This window comes from Caretta caretta, chromosome 8 (genome assembly GCF_965140235.1).
Source record: "Caretta caretta isolate rCarCar2 chromosome 8, rCarCar1.hap1, whole genome shotgun sequence".
Lineage (NCBI taxonomy): Eukaryota > Metazoa > Chordata > Testudines > Cheloniidae > Caretta > Caretta caretta.
Window position 1 is genome coordinate 33762668 of NC_134213.1, and position 14327 is coordinate 33776994.

Genomic DNA, 14327 nt, shown 5'->3' on the forward strand with positions numbered 1-14327 from the left:
AAAAAAAAACCCGATCAGATTCTAAAAGAAACAGAACTTTATTAGAAAGAAAAAAGGTAAAAGAAGCACCTCTGTAAAATTAGAATGGAAGATAATCTTACAGGGCAATCAGATTAAAAACACAGAGGATTTCCCTCTGGGCCAAACTTTGAAGTTACAAAAAGAAAATCAGGAATACACCTTCCTCTCAGCACAGAGGAAAATCACAAGCCAAAACAAAAATAAGCTGGTATTTACTAATTCTAATGGAGTTGGATTGCTTGCTTCCTTGATCTGTGTCCGGCAAGCACACAACAGACAGACCAAAACCTTCCCCCCCCCCCCCCCAACAGATTTGAAAGTATCTTGTCCCCTTATTGGTCCTTTTGGTTAGGTGCCAGCCAGGTTACCTGAGCTTCTTAACCCTTTAAAAGTAAAAGGATTTTGTGCCTCTGGCTAGGAGGGATTTTATAGTACTGTATACAGGAAGGTTGTTACCCTTCCCTTTATATTTATGACAAGGCTCCTTACACCCAGTTCAGGGTTTCCACAGCCCTCCATCCTGGGACTGCATGGTTTAAGTCCTGGCCTCCCTGGCCTGCAAACTCACCCCTTTAGATAAAGAGTTTCCACAGCCCACCTTTGAGGGACTGTAGGCTGGCTGAGTTATTCTTCTCAGCAGTTCCTCTGGTTCCACCCAAAGCATCTCCCTTATCAGCCCAGGGGCCTAATTGGGTCCCAAGACCCACCCCCACATGACCTTCATTTTCCTCCTTTGGGGTGGACAGCCAGCTGTGTCACAGGTGGGACAGAGACCCACCACTCCTTAAAGGGACATGCCACCTTATGACAGAGCCCATAATATTGCAGGTGCAATTGATAATGTGCAGCAATCTAGCTGCTTGAACTATATATGCAAATTTCATCCAGCATTGTGGGTGCAAAATGCAGGTGCAGGACAACTGCAGGTGCCAGTTTTAAGTCAGAAGCAAAATGGGCGTTTATGCTCCTGAATGCTCATTTTAGAAGGCAACTACAGGAGGTGGACATAGTACGATATGTAGGTGCCTACCCCTATGAACAGCTTGTCCCACTTTACTCCTGCCCAGTAATCCCTGCCAGGGAGCTGGGAACTCAGGAAGAGCAGGAATGGCAGTGATAGACTATTGCTTTAACAAATGAATTCTTTTGTATCGGAGCCAGGGAGAAGCTGGAATTTCTGGACAGTGAAAGAGACTGAGGATGATAGTTTTTCCTGGTATTACTCTTCAAAGGTACATTGCAATATATTCATGCAGTTTGTTTTATAAGGTGTCATCGATACCACTATCTCCCAACTCAGAGCAGAGCCAGTGGTCTAAATGTTCTAATCAAGAATCACTGGGGGTAGAGGGAGAAAAGACGTGATATATTGTTATTCGTTGTAGGAAACAGCCTTCCAGCAAGACCTCTTTGTCCTGCTACTCAAAGTGTGCATCAAATATTGACAGCTTTCACTGGCATTCACTAAATAGTGCTGGACCAGCGCAATGCACAGAGCTGGTCAAATACATCAAAGAGATATTATGGGGATACATTACTTGACAGACAATGGTGAAAGACAGAATATTTTTGCCCCTTTTCTACCCAAGCAGCTAGTCAAAGTTTGGGGCTCTGAGGATGTTCCAGTTGGGAGTAGAAATTAGTGATTGTCAGGTCTCTGATGGAATTTTGCTTATTTACAAAGACTGTACAAAGTCCTGTGTCTCTGATCACAGGGAGAATCAAACAGCAGGAAACAGCTTCTTTTGCTCATGGCACCAAGAACAGTCTTTTCAGCCTGCACCTCTGACCCAAAAACCTTTCCCAAGGTTTCTTCCAGGGTCATACACTGTGCTTTCAGCTGCTCCTTCAGGCTGCATGTGCATCCCACTCCTCCTTTGTGTTCTGCCTTCCTTCATACTCATACCTCTACCCGAAAGCAGTCATCAGCAAAAGCTCAGGGGTAGGTTCACATACTCCTTTTTCCTTAGGTGGGGGCATATCTTTACAGTTGTGTGAATTGAAGGGTGAGTTCACACCTATCAATCTTAATGAGGTTTTCACTCACTCCATAACAAGGTTTCACCCAGCCCATAAATATTAATTTCACCAAATTCTATTATATGAGCAACTTTCCAGCCTGGATCATTGGTTGTAAGTCAAGTAGGAGACGCGCAACCAAAGGGAATTAAATTAGAGGCAGATGTCATGACAAACAGCCAGGGTGGGATGTAGGGAAAGGGAAAGAGAAGAATTTAAAGGGACAGATGATGATGGCCATCCAATTCTATTAGAATTAGTTGATAATTAATTGTGACCTAAGGCATCCAAGTGGGAGGAGGCACATAAGAAAGCCCATACTGGGTCAGACAAAAGGTCCATCTAGCCTAGTATCCTGTCTTCTGACAGTGGCCAATGCCAGGTTCCCCAGAAGGAATGAACAGAACAGGTAATCATCAAGTGGTCCATCTCCTGTTGCCCATTCCCAGCTTCTGGCAAACAGAGTCTAGGGACGCCATCCCTGCCCATCCTGGCTAATAGCCATTGATGGACCTATCCTCCATGAACTTATCTAGTTCTTTTTTGAATCCTATTATAGTCTTGGCCTTCACAACATCCTCTGGCAAAGAGTTCCATAGGTTGACTGTGCATTGCGTGAAGAAATACTTCCTTTGGTTTGTTTTAAACCTGCTGCCTATTAATTTAATTTGGTGATCCTTAGTTCTTGAGTTATGAGGAGGTGTAATTGTAAAATTTGTAATGTAAAAGATAGCTTAAAAAAATGGAGAGGACTTGGGGCAGCAGCCAAGTGTTGTTACAACTATCAAAAAGGAAGAAAATTTAGAGCAAGAGGTGCAGGCCAGCTACAGCCAGGTGAGGAGCGAGCCACAGACATATGCATAGGGTGTGAGGCTTTCAAAGTCAGTTATATGATCAATGGTGTCTGATTGTGCATTGAGATTAAAGAAATAAATAGTAAAAAAGGAGGCACCGTCAGCAGCAGGGGAAGTCACTGACCATCCTGAGGAGGGTTCAGATGGACGGTATTGGGAACAAAGAGGGCAAAGCAAGCTATGGGTAGCTATGATTGGGGCAGGAATGCTGAAGGCTTAGGAGTGGGAGGAGGTAGGCAGAAATAAGAAGTAGGAGCAGGGTAGAGTTAGCAGCCCAATGCTATGATGAATGTTTGTAAATCGGGAGTGGCAAATCCTTGGCATCATGTGATGGGAAGATCAGACGAGTCTGATGGGCATAAGAAGAAAAACAATAGTGCTGAAGGGTCCCTGTTTGAGTTTCATGTGTGTTAATGTGCAGGACTCTCTCTCACATGCACACCCTCTGAACTACCCTCTCTGACTGGTTTATTCTGCATTGTGTTCATCAGACAGTAGGGGAGAGGCTGGATGAGCACATCAGGACCGTAGACAGGCATCTGGACAAGCACATTGGGACCTTAGGCACATGGGTGGATCAACATGTCTGGAGCCTCAACAAATGGGTGCAGGAGCACATGGGGACCCCAGACAAGTGGGTAGATCAGCATACGGAGGACCTGCTTGGGTGGCTGGATGAGCATATTGGGGCCCTCGACAAGTGGCTGGACAGATACGTTTGGACCCTGAATGAGTGGCATGAGGAGTATATTGAGGCTTTTGACAAGAGGCTAGATGAGCATGTCCAAGACAGGTGCCAGAAAGACCACACTGCAAACATAGTTATGTGGCTGGACCACAACAACAGGACCCTGTACAAGTGGCTGGATGAGAATGTCATGGTCCTGTACAAGTTGCTGGAGGAGTATGATGGGACCACAGACAAGTCACTGGTAGAGTACGCTGAGGTTCAGGTCAAGCTGCTGGAGAACCACGTCAAAGTCCTAGAAGAGTTCCTGCACCAGTCCCTGACAGCCACCAATAACTGGCTGGAAAGAAATGCCAGGGCCAAAGAAGGGCCCTCAGACAAGCATGTCCAGTGTCTGCAGAGTACATGTCTACAGGAGCAAGAGTCTGAAGAGGCCCAAGAAGTGGGACCGGAAGACAAATACATCACAGCCATAAGGAACTGGTTGGGGAAGTATGTTGGCGCCATGAAAAAGTGGCTACAGGAGAACTTCGGAGGCCAATACCAAAAGAGCCTGATGTAGGGGTTTCATAGTGCCCAAGACAAAGAACTGTGTGCCACCTCCCCTGTGGACAGCATATTACTGTAATCTATTCATCATCCCTGGGAGAGCCACCTGCCCCAAGAGCACAGACTGGAAAACACTAACATGAATAAACCTTAACACCAGATCTCTTGATTCTTCATTCATCTTTGTTACATTGTCTTCATTTGTCCTCCTTTTTCCCTAGTCTTCTCTCCCCCTTTTATTATTTTCTGTCCTCTCACTCTGAGAGTCTCCCTCATTACCCTTCACCCTCCACCATACCCCTTCTCCCCTGGACCCAATATCCCCTTTACTCTTCCCCATTCATCCGACTTACTGTGACTGGGGTTCTATAAATACCTGTGACTAGATACACACAGACAGATCCTTCTCTCTTTCTTTCTAGTCCTCACTCTCTCTTTCCCTCCCTTCTTGGGTCACCATGAGTCCTTAATTTTCCCTTCCTCCTCTCCTCTCCGCATTACCACGCTGTCCCACACAGTCAGAGGTGGAGGTTCATAAGGGGCCATCTCCTGCGTTCCATCCTGAGGCTGGCTCTCAAAGAGCATACAGCAATTTCTCCCGTGCCTATTCTTCCCTGCGCTCCTGGGATAGACTCCAAAAGAGCATGGGCAGGGTGGGGGCGAAGTCAGTTGATGAACTACAGGCTGCATCCCACAGCCCATGTTCCTGGAGAGCAGAGGGGTATTTTTTTTTCTCCTTTCTGGTCCTCCACTTCCCACCCTGCAGGCAATCACCTTCCTTTGTTTTTGTGGTGTGATTTGCCATGCAATGCACTCTTAGCCACACCAAATACTACATCACAGATGACCAGCATGAGGGGGCGTCCACTCTCCTGGCCCTGCAAGTGTGGATTAGCAACACCCCTCTGGCTATGCAAACTTAGGGTCCGTCTACACTTCAAGTTGAAGGTGTAATTTCCAAGTCAGGCAGATGAGCATTCACTAGCTTTGATCGAGTTAGCCCTTTAGAAAGAATGTGACCATGGTGGCACAGTCAGTGGGACTAACTAGCTGCTCAGGTATAATCCTACTCAGGATGCTAGGTACTTACTCAGGCGGCTAGCTTATTCCACCACCTGCATCACCATGGCTACCCTGCTAGTTGTAGTGTACTAGCTCAATCAAAGCTAGCACGCGTACGTCTACCTGAGCTGGAAATGACAAGTCCAGCTCCAGTGTAGATGTGCCCTTTCTGAGAGAGGAAATATCTAGGGCCCACATGTCGAAAACCTGATCCCTGTTCCAGTGCCTGACATTTGTAGGTGCAATTTAGGTGATTCACGTGGCTGAGTTCTTAACTGTGCTCATGAGTCAAGAACTTATGTGTCTAAATGGCTTTAATTTGCATCCAAAATGGTCAGCTCAAATAAAAAAAATAAAAAAAATCAAGGCCCTCTTAAGGCAAGACAGAAATATTGATGCTTTTTATACAGGAAAAGTTATGGGAAATAACTCTCCTGGTGCCGATAGGGGGAGCAATATAAAAGAGTTGCATTTGTTTAGAATTCCCATGACTGACTTAAAATGTTACTACTTACATTTGAGCCAGATGCATTCAGTAAGGGAATCTAAGACCATGGTCTCTCCAGAGGTAAGGCCAGCAATGCAGAACAAAAAGATGGGGGATCGGAATCGTCAGAAGACCCATTTGTACCATATACAGTAAGTACTGTGTTGTATCTCTGCTATTGTCATGTGGAATTTGCTGATACAGCTCATATTGTATGCAGAAGATAAAAAAGGACCAGATCTTCAGCTAACATAAGTTGGTGGCACTCTAGTGAAGTCAACAGCACTATGCTGACTTTCACCTGAGACTCTCTGGCCCGAAGATCTAGAATTTTGAAAGGAAAAAAAAATCAAATTCAACTGGTGCCAGAGTCCTGCATAAACAAAGCAAGCTCCTGATCCCTGGGCTAAATATTGGTCCAGTTCCGCTCTCAGTCACAAAGATGCAGCTTCCATTGACTTCACTAAGACTTGCCCCAGAGCAACTGATGGCAGAACTCAGTCCTTTGGGAGTTGCACCCCTGTGAATCAGAGTAGGGTGCAGCTCTGGTAGGGGTCTGAACTACTACAAGGCATATTTTAGAAACGGGCCTGAACCACAGCCCCAAAGCCAGACACCTGCACACTGCAGGAGTTCAAAATCTAAAGACAGATGTTGCAGCTCAGGCCCATCTCTACATGGGTTTGATGAGCAACGTGACCAGGTGTATGCTGCTTTGTTATGCTGTTCTGGGAGTCTGACTTTTGAATTCCCTGATATCTGTTCACAAAGGGCCAGATGCAAAGCCCAAGGAAATCAGTCGAAAGAATCTCAGTGACTTGTGGAGGCTTGGAATCAAGCCCTTATTTTCTAAGGTCTAGACACAGGAAAGCAGCCCTGTTCAGGAAGAGCGCTGAAGCACATACTTAACTTTAAGCACATGATGAGTCAATGGGACTTAAGTACATGCTTCAGTGCTTCCTTGAATCAGAGCCACAAGGTCCAGAAATAGAAGTTTTGCATTCAATTCTAATTCTATTGAAAAGACACACAGACTACAAAGCATACCAGAGCACTGTTGAAGCACGTCCGTTTATATTTCAGCTACAGCCTATTGGCTCCCTTTTTTTCAGGTGGAAAGGGAAATTCAAAGGGGCAGGGCAGGGTAATCTCTTTTTAATGCAGTGCGTGGTGCAAAATCCACTCACAGCTAGCCAGAGAGAAACAGACATTAATGACATGGTCTCACTCATGTACAAAAATAAAAAATTTCATTCATCAATCTACTTTAATGGCTTTCTCAACATGGAAATATTCTAAACAACTGGGGCTGCAAAAGAAAAGGGCTGAAAGGCTATTGAAAGGCATTTTCCAATCCTGCTATAATGTTATTGATCTCAGGTACCTAGATGGCTGAACTACCGTAGTACCTGGACTCTGAACAATTTTTAAGGTATTTATCCTGCGAGATAGGGAAATAATATTCCCATTTTACAGATGGGGAATTGAGAAACTAAGGCCAAGATCCACAAAGGAACTTAGGCACTGTGACACTCAGTGTCACAAGGCCTAGTATTAAGTGCCTAGAAAAATCCCAGGAACAACACACATTCCCAAAGCTGAGGTATAATGAGCCTGGGTTCCCTATACAATTAAGGAGGAGAGACAGGCACCTCAGAATGCCATTCACAAAAGCCATCCCCCTAGCTGGGGGGGGAACTGCTTAAATTAGCAGAGAGATCAGTAAGTGGGGCGTGTCTTGAACCCTACTTCTCTCGGGGAGATAGTCGCCTCTCTCCACTAGCGAGTCACAGGCAGGAACCCCTCTCCTGCAGTCAGGTGGCTTTGGCACCCAAGGTGTTTCTTGTGAGAATGACTTAGGCTGTTCCACCATGGATAGATACTTAAAGAGGCATTGGGCCAGAGAGTGTACATGAGAATGACCCTGTAATCCACTGGTTAGAGCACTCTGTCCTGAGAAGTGTGGGAGACCTCTGCACAAATCTTCTCTCCCGCTCTCTCGAGGCAGAGTGGGGAATTGAACACAAGTCTCTGACATCCCAGATGAGTGTTTTAACCACGGGGATAAAAGTGATCAGGTGGGGTCCCCTCCTTCAGCGGCCAGATTCTGACGGCGACACCATCCGCTGGGCACTCTCTGAGCCCACCTACCAGATTGGGCCTCACACATGGGTTACACAGACAAATGCCTATCTTCCCCAGCTTGTGACTCACTCTGGGGCTTTAGCGAGAGACAGGCGTCCAGAGGAGGCAGCAATGTGCAGGCCCGGAAGCAGAAACTTAGGTGCCAAGGGAACTTTTACTCTGAAAATTGAGTGAACTTAGCTGCCTCCAGGGTTCAGAGAGAGTTTTGTGAATCTCAATGGTCCTGAAACTGGGACTCAGGCAACACTGCTTGCCCAAGGTAACACAAAGTCTGCGGCAAAGCAGGGATCTGCCAGCTCCCAAGCGAACATCATAGTCACTGGACCATGCTTTCCTATACATTCCCTCTCTACTCTTTTACTAAACTTCACTCCACTATTCCAACACCCATCATCCTGTCTGTGACATGGAAGGGGAAAGCCATATGTTTCTATAGGCACTGATGAAAAAAAGGAGTAGATACGGAAGTCAGAGCATCAACCCTAGTCAGGACAGCACTAGTATACTTTAAGCATGTCTGTGCTTAAGTCCCACTGTAGCCAAGCATTTGCATAAGTGCTTTGGAAGCGGGATGTACTGAAGCACTTAAGTGCCTTTCTATGCAGCGAGTTGCAGACGGTAGGATGCAGCAGCCGCTTACATCCCATAGGGCAAATTCCAAAGATGATCACAGCCAGAAGAAGAGGGACATTGCATGATGTATTTTCCACTTCCGACATGGCTGAGAACATGGGTCTGGTGCGTGCAAACTAGAGCTTTACAGCATGTTGTTCCCGAGGTGCTTTAGGGCTCCCATACTGGCAGAGAGATTCAGGGTGAGCTTGCCTGTGCATCTGACCACAATGAAAGTCATAGCGTAGGCACGTCCCAACAGCCTGGTGAAACAGTGACCCTAGCTGGAGATAAGCCATCAGGACAGGATTGGGTGGGCATTGAGGTGTGACTGCAGCATAACCAAGCTAGCTTCAAGAACAATAGCAATGAAGCCGTGACAACACAGGCTAGTCACTCAAATACACACAGAGAATCCTGTGTAGCCTTGTATAGCTCATGCTACCACCAGTGCTGCCATTGTTCCTGGAGCTAGCTAGAGCAAAGCTAGTTCAGATATGTCTACACATGCTACAGTCACGCCCCTGACTGCAGTGTGGACATAACCTAAATAGGCAAGGCAAGCCAAGCCATACATAGACACCACAACTATGCGGAAAGTGCAAAGCAATTGGCTCTGTCTGCCATAACTCAGTGACCAAGAGACCCTACTTTCCCATTCTCACCAGAGACCTTGTTCTTGCAAGATTTACAGAACTGGGCAGAGGTTGTTCTGAGGGTATGCTACATTTCAGGTAGGCATCTCAACATGGGGGAAGCCTACCAAAACAAAGGCAAACTTTACACTTGGTGAGGATGGCCTATGTCACAGCACAATCCCAGCATGCAGAGATTCACACAGACGGAAAACACTTCCAGAATACAATTATGACTGTTGAGTATGACACTAATCACTCTGACTAGGGTGCTAGCCAGAAACCATGCATTTGCCAATTTACAGACTCAGCCAGATGCTCATAACCCTGCAGCCTAATCCAGGACAGTAGTTTTGTAAATTGGTTTTATTTCTATTTGTGTCTGGGCTGGAAGGAGGCTAAACAACTGTGTGTGGTTTTTCCAGGTGGCAGTATTACCCACTGCAGATTGTCTTTGTCTAATTATCCCATTTTGATCTCCAGCACAAGTACACTCCTAAGCGACCTATTCAGTGTCAGAGCAAAGTTCCAGCATATTATAGGTCTGCATCTGCTTGTGAGACATGCTGGAAGCATCATGCAGTTAGCATCTGAACAACATGTAACGTTCTGTGTGCTGTGGTTTATAGGCTCTCGCCATGCAGAGGTACAGCAGTATTCAGGATAAACCTGCTGAGTGCAGGAAATGGATAAGTTCACCTCTGAGAACAGAAGAGCCAAGGTCTGGTATTAAGGTCTTCCTGAACCAGCAAACAGAATTATTTTCAGTAATTGAAATAAACAGATCCTCTTAACAACATTATTCTTAACATGCAACAAAACTGCTTAAGGAATTAAGGTCCGATCCAAAGTCCAGGGGAGTCAGTAAAAAGAGTCCCATTAATTAGATGACTATGTTTTCATAATCAGAAACAGGGACAATTTTCTGGAAACACATTTTCAATCACAGAACAGTGACAAGTCAGTGAACTAGCCTTGCTCAAGAGCAATTTGCCAGGGGTGGATTTGGCTACTGATTTGATCAGAAGTTTGTGTATAAAACACAAACCAGTTGGGTTCTTGTCGCTGCCCAGAAACAGAATGCAGTGGTGGCTAAAAGTTTCGATTTTTTTTTTAATGGAAGACAAATCCTTAATTTTCCCTTGTTCCCAGACCAATTGGAATTTCTCAAGGTTTGTCAATGTCCAGACAAAGCACCAGTGCTTTGCACCAAGCTATAAGCATGAACTGCAAGTATGTGGAGAATGTGTTTATCCCAAACTTTGTGCAGCTACTGAGCTGGACTCGTTGAAAAGTCACCCTGCTGGGTGGAACCAGCAAAAAGTCCTGGAGCTGCATATTGTCTCATGTCAGCTGGTGAGACCGGAGTGGGAATTTTTCCTTGTCTTGTGGCCGACAACAAACATATTTACACATTTCAAAGGATGTTTGTATATGCCCATGTGGTTTACTTTCTTTTTTTACAGTGTGGTTTTCCACTGTTGTGAGAATGTCTAAAAATCCCAACATAGCTGTTACATAACCCAATGGGCATGTGCTTCTGTGCGCTCCTGCTACGTGCTCTGCTGTCTTCAAGGGAGTTCTTCCATACGTGCGTCAGATGCAGTATTTCCAACCTCAAACTCTCGGAAAGCTTGAATCAGGCCCTCCTACCCCTCAATCATGAGTTTGGCTTAAAAATCAAGAGATTTTATAAACAGAACAGCAAACCCCTCCCACCCCCTGCGCGTTCTTGTACAGGGATCTCATGGAGGAAAATTGCTCTGTGTAGCTCAGGGGATGCACAGCCCCTATTTGGCCTCTTCATATCCAGCCCTCACACTGTTCAGCAGAACCCCAACAGTTCCATCACAAAGGGTGCTGCTGTGGAGGAGTGGGCTGGATTTGTCCCTGAGAGACGCTGAGGGGGAAGAAGGATGTTCCAGTGGCTAGAACACTAGCCCAGCCTGCAGGAGACCTGGGTTCAATACCTGGGGTAAGTCATTTTGTCTCTGTTCCTCAGTTCCTTATCTGTACAGTGGGGATAACAGCCCTGCCCTAACCTCACAGGGGTGCTGTGAGAAGACATGCATTGGAGATTGGGAGGTGCGTAGGTACTACATTGATGGGCTTCATGTAAGTACTTCAGATGAGTCCCCTGTGCCAGGGATGGGTGAGGGTGTGCTGTTTTACAGACCCTCCCAGCCACCATGATCAGCGGGCAGCATGCAGCCGAACAGAGGCTACTCCGGCTCTGTGGCCTTGGGGAAGATCTGTCCTTTCCTGCCCCACTGTGAACCTGCCTAGTGCATGGCACAGGTCCATTGCATTGGCCTGGCACTGGGTTCAGGATCTTAGACCTATGGGACCTGAGTGTCATCTCACTTACACCCATTGTAAACCAATGCAATTCCATTGACTTAAAGAGGTTAGTCCCAATTTATACCAGTGTAAGTCAGCGAAAGGAGTATCAGACCCAAGTACATCCACTTCCCATCTCCACCTCCCCTTGTCTAACATCATTTCTCCCCGGGTGAGAGCAGGTCAATAGTTCTACTCATGGGAGTAAACCCTATGCCCGGTAATCCAGTTTGCAGGCTAGGACCCATATACTGAAACACCGTGGGGCCTGAGCCAACTTTTCTGTGTGTGGCTAGTACCACCATGCCTGCCTATGGTGTGATATCAAGCTGAGAACATGTTCTTAAGTACTTCTCAGTCTGAATGAATCCACTTCTTGACCCCAATAGGTCAAAATGGATACAGATGTTCATATCTCTACTTCCAGGTCCCCTCACGTAGCGTGACAACAATCAATGCTGTCTTTGCCAGCCGGCCGGGGGGGGAGGGGTCTCCGACTCTTCTTCATCAGCCTGTTAAGAGGTCCATTGCTTACACTGGGAATGATAAAATAGGGGAGCATCTCAAATGCTCCAGCCCAGGCTTAACGGGGTACAACAAAGCAGGAATGAGCATTACAGAATGTGATGTTCAGAGCCTTAGATTGTGTCTCTCTCTTTCATATTCATACGTATATTATAATAGTTGGTTTGGGGATAAGGACATCATCCCTGTGATGTATTGCACCCTTAACTAGTGATACTTACTGGGGCTGGCTGGAACTGGTGATTTTCAAAATACCAAACCCCATAAAAATAAAAATGCTTCCAGTGCACATGCTCCCTGCTGCTTGGATACCAGTAAATCCACCAGAGGAGCTGTGTGACAGTTGACCCAATCCCACCATATAACAATCTAGATACATCACCTATAGCCTTCCCATCACTGCCAGCCAGGGTGCCCTGTGTTATGAATCCTAGATAGGGGAGACACAAAGCACTATTTAATCATCTAATCTGCCCCTTGCCCATTCAGCATTGTTCCCCACAGAACACTATTTGATGTTTCTTTCAGCCTAGTTATAAGTATTCCAAGAGACAAAGATTCCCCCAATGTCCTTAAAAGACTAAGATTCCTTAAAAGATTCCCCATTGTAATTCCCCAGACCTGAACTAAATACAGGTACTAGCTCGGTTTCATAAATTCAAAGTTATGGCTACCATGCAGTCACTAGACACATAGGAGGCCAGATCCAGTGGCCACTGAAGTCAGCGGGAGCCTTTTCATTGGCTTCCATGAGTTTTGGATTTAGGCCCACAGAAGAACAAAACAAAAAACAAACAAACAAACAAAAAGAGTCCCACATCAGATGCCTCCGAAACCAAGCCTTAAGATCCACATTAACTCTGAAGATGCAACACGGCTACCCAATCTCTTCATCTACAGCTCATCTCTTCTCAATCTGTGTTCAAGAGTGAAACCTTTCACTAAGAAGTGCAACAACATTTATCAAAAGGAGGGATTTGCCTTTCACTGCATGATAGCCAGCATTTGCTAAACATATGGTATCCAAATGCCCATTTAGAAAGAGTGTTCAATCTCTGGGGACAGCCATGAGGAATCAGGCACGCACACACCTCATAAAAACAGATTTACAAGTCAAAAGTAGCTATGATATGGAACGCAGGCCCTTCTTTACCAATTGTGCAGAATACTAGGTGCTCCCCAGATGTGCTGTAGTAGTGAAAGCCACACTGTCAGGAACAATGAGGAACTAATTTATTGTTGCACATCACCTCTGTGATCATATCATGGAATGCATGACCAGTATGGCTCCCTCAAAGAGGACACAATGCATGCATATACAGTCTTCATTACATATGATGCTATCGGGTACCATTGTGAATACACACACACACACACTGCTTCCAATGTCTCTCTCATCTGAGCTATTATCTTACATGCCATGGAATCAATAGGAACAAGGTCAGGCCTTGAATCCTCGTTTCCAGTTGCCCTCACACGGATTAACCATGGAGACTGAAATGTCTTGCTTGCATTCAGCTAGAGCTGGTAGATTTATTCATTTTGAAAAATATTTATTGCAAATGTAGCCCTTTTTTCCTTTTTGTAGATGGTTTGCAAACCAATCCTGATTTCTGCAAAGGTCTTTGTTATTCGGTCCTTCACCTAGATTTGTCAAACAATTTTCAGCCTATGGCTTCCTTGCAAACTCTACAACTAGCCATTATTCTTGCTACGTTATTGTTCCGGTCACTGCTGTGGTCTCTGGCTGAATCATACACTTGGAAAAAACAGAATAATGAAAAGCCATTAGCCTTGCTGGACTGTGAATGTAGGTACTTGTGTGAAGTGCAGCCATTCCTCAAATATTCATGCAAACATCCTGTTTACACAAATAGTCACACTGTAAACAACAAAGAGACATAACTGTCAGCTTAACAGGGGTCAGAATTCAAGTATATGTTTGCAAACATTGTTTTTCAATGTTTAATCTACTCTAGTCTCACCCCAGGAGGAGATATTTTTGGAAAGTTTTATAAAAACCATTCAGCTGTTTCTGAGTTAGATGAATGTGGAAAAAAACACTCACAGCTGTCAACTTTGTTTTTCAGATGCTTTTTTGTGCTTTGATAATTCAAAAAAAATGGCTTTGATTTAAAACTTCAGACTTGGCAAGCTCATACAGTAGTCTTGATTGAGAAATGAGTGCTTTGCCTTGTTTGAAATTTGGTTTTGAAACAACCAAGTGATGGAAAATAGGTTCCTGACACAATACCAAGCAGCAGCTCCGTGAAGGCTAGCAGGTGTGGGATCAGGTGTCTGAAAGATTGCCCCCACTGTCTCTGTATTTGAACAAACAACTATTCAAAACACTGCAAGGAGAAGGATCCTTTAGAAATATTCTTCTGGGA